Genomic DNA, 5,548 nt, shown 5'->3' on the forward strand with positions numbered 1-5,548 from the left:
AGGAACCAGCCAATTCTACGTAAACACGGCCAACGCCACTATGGAACAACCACCAGCTTGCCCAATGCCTTGTTGACAACTTGGGTCCACGCCTTTGAGGGGTATGCGCCAAACTCGAACCCTAACATCAACCCTTACCAACTGGAACCGGGACTCATCCAATCAGGTCACGGTTTTACAGTAGTCAAGGTTTCAACCGATATAGTCACGAGCCCGGGAGGGGCGCTGCAGGCAAAGGCAAACTCGTTGGTCGTCTGCTGCCATAGCCCGTTACCGCCAATTTTCGCCGCACCGTCCCAACGGATACGTTCGTCGTACGTCCTACATTGATTTCTGCGCGCAGTGTTGCTTGTCTGTTAGCACTGGTCAAGTAAAGGTCATCGGCGACTGCATTGTCCGTCATGAGAGGTAACGCCTGGAATTCAGTATTCTCAGCACACTCTTGATACTGTAGATCGGGTAATACTGAATTCCCTAACGCTTTCCGAAATGGAATGCTCCATGCGTCTAGCTCCGATTATCAGTCGGCGTTCAAAATCTGTTAATTTCCTTTGTGCAGCCATAATCACGTCGGAAAACTTTCCACGGAACTCATCTAAGTACAAATACAGCTGCGCCAACGCAGTGACCTGTTATACCTTGCACACGCTATACTGTCACCATCTGTATGTGTGCATATCGCCATCCTATGCCTTTTGTCACCTCAGTCCACGTAGCTAAGCTTGTATAGAGCTCTCAGAGCGCGAGTCCTAGTCGCAGTTATCTGATTTTTAATGTTGCCTACACATACAGTGCCAACGGCCTCGCCGCAGTGGTAACACCGGTTCCCGTCAGATCACCGAAGTTAAGCGCTGTCGGGCTGGCCTAGCACTTGGATAGGTGACCATCCGATCTGCCGAGCGCTGTTGGCAAGCGGGGTGCACTCAGCCCTTGTGAGGCAAACTCAGGAGCTACTTTATTGAGAAGCAGCGGCTCCGGTCTCGTAAACTGACATACGGCCGGGAGAGCGGTGTGCTACCCACGTGCCCCTCCATATCCCTACAGTGACGTCTGTGGGGTGAGGATGACACGGCGGCCAGTCGGTGCCTTTGGGCCTTCATGGCCTGTGCGGGAGGAGTTTAGTTTGTTTAGTACACATACATTACGTGTGTTAGATCTGTAATAAAAGTAATAAATAATGTTTGCAAAAAGCGAAGGACAATTTAAAGGTGATCTCTTGGTGATACAGCTTGCGCAGTTAGTATTCTATTTTCGAGTATTTGACGGTAAGCCTCGAACAGACAAAAGAGATTCGAAACTTACATACGATATTCTCAGAAAGTTTATAAGTGAGCTAAGTCCTCTGACATTAGTTCATTCAATAGCGTTTCTTTATAACTTAACTATCTACTCCTCTGTATCCATTTCTTCGCCAAAACATTTCTTTTTACTTAACTTTCTGGTCACTATTTTTCCTCAATAATAATAATACTGCATTAACGGCGGTGGCTGCCTGGTTAACATTGTCTGGCTTTTTGCGTGATTGATTTTACTGATGTGGCAAGTCCTTGATTTTAGGGGCCTTACGCACGGGATTAGCCGAGCGGTCTAGAGCGCTCCAGTCATGGACTGTGCAGCTGGTCCCGGCGGAGGTTCGAGTCCTCCCTCGGACATGGGTATATGTGTTTTTCCTTATTATAATTTAGGTTAAATAGTGTGTAAGCTTAGGGACTGATGACCTTAACAGTTAAGTCCCGTAAGATTTCACACACATGATGATTAGGGGCCTTATCTTTTACAAATGGATGTACAGATCGCTTTATTGCAACTGGTTAGTTATCTTATTCACCTGTCAGTCAAGCGTATTTCCTTCTTCACGTAATATTCCGGTGCTGTAGCTGCAGGCGATGGCGCACGGCGAGCGCCGTGCATGCGCCTCCCGGGAGACGCAGCGTTACGTTAGCGTCTCCAGCAAGCGAGCCGAAATGAGACGGACAGGATGCGGCCACGCTAAGGTCACGGGCGGCCGCCACGTCTTCTCTACTGCGGAAGGTCGCGACGGTCCAGCGACACGGCGATGGCGTTGCTCGGAGTCGACATCTGGTCCGAGCCTGAAGAGCAGGGGCGGGCGGGTTGCGCCGTGTTGGCTGCCCGAACTGCACTGAGAGGCAGGGGTCCCTCCTTCGCTGTCCGGTGGTGGCAGGGTTACTGCGACGGAGCCGATTGTCACGGAGTGGGCGTCACATACTGACCACCTGGTCGAAGGATGACGAGCTGGTACGGCTATCGTTAAATACTGCTTCTCACCCGCCAATTCCACAGTAACAGCAGTGTTTCTGTGCCGCGGCGAAGAGTCTGCAGCGTGTCGCTGTCCGGAAGGTGTGGCGCTACGGCAGCAGGTCGTCCACGCTCCGTCGATTATATAACGTCGTGCTGTGGCCTGGTTCCGGCGCTCTGACGACACAGGAGCTGACCACACAACTCAATGACCAGCACCTGTCGTTCAGCTGTGACCTTGTTGCAGCTCTGTTTCAGTTTTTCCTAGTTTTTTATCCGCTGTATAGGGTGCAAATTTGAAATACTGGCGCCTCCGTCAGGAACAATGGCTCTAACCCCGCTGGACGCTAAGTCGAACAGAGTTTGAATGAGAGATTCGGTCACGCCATTCTGTCGTGCTTTAAGCCTATAGTAGAGTTCATCAGTCATAGCGACTGGTGTGTGGTGTCGGGCCACTCTCTCGGTAACACATGACCAGATGTTTTCAGTGGGTGAGAGATCTGGGAAATGAGCTGGTCAGGATTACAATCCAACACTCTTTGTATCGAGAAGGGTCAGCACGGACAACAAGCTGTCTTGCGTTGTCTTGTCGAAATATAAAGCCACAGAGCTCACAAAGGTGAAGTTCAGAACGCGGTCTAGCTACGTTAGGTAACTAACGGTTATTGTACAATTACCGGCTATGCGAGCCATAGTCAACTTCATTGAATACCCTGTTCCATCATACCAGGTGAGTAGTGGGGCGGGTGGCGTCACCACACATTGCGGTTTGCATACATCAGGGGCAAGCATATATTCAGGGGCAATGATGACGTCATGTCTTAACCTATTGTTGTGCTTCATATTAGCGCTTAAACTATTCTTCTTCTACGCCACTTTATATCAAATTGATATCAAATTATTTATACAAATTAATGGATTGATCAATTAATCACCCCACCCCCCTGATGACGTCAAATAGATAACAAACGATGGTTACTGTACTTTTGGCTACTTAGTTTCAGCTACTTTTCCGGGTCACCCGACTACCCACTGCTTTGCAAAAACACCTTGCCCTACCGAAAAACCATAAATTGTATCCTGTTTATGATAAACCGCATGTGCCTTTCTGTGTTTATAGTGCAAAGTAGCAGAGAGTGGGTAGTTGGTTGACCTGGAAAAGTAACTGAACCAAGGTATCAATACTATTTCTTACCTATCTGACGTCATCAGGGGTTGGGGGATTAATTGATAATTAACTAATTTGAATAATTATTTTGATAACAATTTGATATGAAGTAGTGTAGAACAACAATAGGTTAAGGGCTGACATGGAGCAGAACAATAGGTTAAGTTAGAGCTCCTATATAATAGGCTGAATCGTCCTCCACGTTTTCACCAACTCTGAGGATTCCCCACCTTGTGGATGGTAAACCTATTCACGCAACTTTTTACCATATTTCTTATAAAATATTTGATGTTGCATGTATGAAGTCTACCGAACAGTAATTGCTGTATATAGCGATATTTAGAATGCTCTTTCCATATAACAAAAATTGAAATGTAGTATTACACGGCTATAGAAAGTTAGGCTTGCAACTTTCATGGTAGTTTGTAAATATTGAATCTAATGAGTTAAGAACTCGGTGAATATCTTCTAATATGAATGTTAAGCACTAAGAACCTGTGCCTGTTTATTAGTTTTTGCTCATATATAGGCACTTGTAAAAATGGTGTTTATTTTTTAACCATAAATAGGTGCTTTAAGAACTGAAACATTGCTATTGTACAAAGGGGCAAAAAGTATAGCTTCATGTTACAATGAAACGAATATTAATTGATATTAACCACCATTTTCTGTACTTCATTGTAGGTTCGTTACGTGTTGAGTTTTGGTAAAAACTTTATTCTTTGAAGTTTATACTACTTGTGCAGGTTCCCTCACAATATAACTTGTCCTACTGCCCATATATAAGAAAGTGTTTTAAGTACCGGGTGGTTATAATTAAACTGTCCCTATTTAAGACGTTATAACACGGAAACAGCTAAGCAGGGATGGCTGGAGGACAGATGTAAGGATGTAGAGGCTTATCTCACGAGGGGTAAGATAGATACTGCCTACAGGAAAATTAAAGAGACCTTTGGAGAAAAGAGAACCAGTTCCATGAATATCAAGTGCTCAGATGGAAACCCAGTTCTAAGCAAAGAAGGGAAAGGAGAAAGTTGGAAGGAGTATATAGAGGGTCTGTACAGGGCCGATATTGTTGAGGACAATTAGAACTACTGACAGCCTTGGCAGAGCCAGTCCTGACAAAACGCTACCATCTGGTGAGCAAGACGTATGAGACAGGCGAAATACCCTCAGACTTCAAGAAGAATATAATAATTCCAATCCCAAAGAAAGCAGGTGTTGACAGATGTGAAAATTACCGAACTATCAGTTTAATAAATCACAGCTGCAAAATACTAACACGAATTCTTTACAGACGAATGGAAAGACTGGTTCAAGCCGACCTCGGGGAAGATCAGTTTGGATTCCGTAGAAATGTTGGGACACGTGAGGCAATACTGACCCTACGACTTATCTTAGAAGAAAGATTAAGGAAAGGCAAACATACGTTTCTAGCATTTGTGGACTTTAGAGAAAGCTTTTGACAATGTTGACTGGAATACTCTCTTTCAAATTCTGAAGGTGGCAGGGGTAAAATACAGGGAGCGAAAGGCTATTTACAATTTGTACAGAAACCAGATGGCAGTTATAAGAGTCGTGGGACATGAAAGGGAAGCAGTGGTTGGGAAGGGAGTGAGACAGGGTTGTAGCCTCTCCCCGATGCTATTCAATCTGTATATTGAGCAAGCAGTAAAGGAAACAAAAGAAAAGTTCGGAGTAGGTATTAAAATTCATGGAGAAGAAATAAAACTTTGAGGTTCGTCGATGACATTGTAATTCTGTCAGAGACAGCAAAGGACTTGGAAGAGCAGTTGAACGGAATGGACAGTGTCTTAAAAGGAGAGTACGAGATGAACATCAACAAAAGCAAAACGAGGATAATGGAATGTAGTCGAATTAAGCCGGGTGATGCTGAGGGAATTAGATTAGAAAATGAGACACTTAAAGTAGTAAAGGAGTTTTGCTATTTGGGGAGCAAAATAACTGATGATGGTCGAAGTAGAGAGGATATAAAATGTAGACTGGCAATGGCAAGGAAAGCGTTTCTGAAGAAGAGAAATTTGTTAACATCGAGTATAGATTTAAGTGTCAGGAAGTCGTTTCTGAAAGTATTTGTATGGAGTGTAGCCATGTATGGAAGTG

The 5,548-nt window shown here is 44.8% G+C and overlaps 1 pseudogene; it reads left to right on the forward strand.

Annotated features, from left to right (window-relative positions):
- The first annotated feature begins 793 nt into the window (after nt 1–793).
- Nucleotides 794–911, forward strand: LOC126429504 (5S ribosomal RNA; annotated as a pseudogene).
- The last annotated feature ends 4,637 nt before the right edge of the window (nt 912–5,548 follow it).

The sequence above is a fragment of the Schistocerca serialis genome, chromosome 1, assembly GCF_023864345.2.
Source record: "Schistocerca serialis cubense isolate TAMUIC-IGC-003099 chromosome 1, iqSchSeri2.2, whole genome shotgun sequence".
In the NCBI taxonomy this organism is placed as follows: Eukaryota; Metazoa; Arthropoda; class Insecta; order Orthoptera; family Acrididae; genus Schistocerca; species Schistocerca serialis.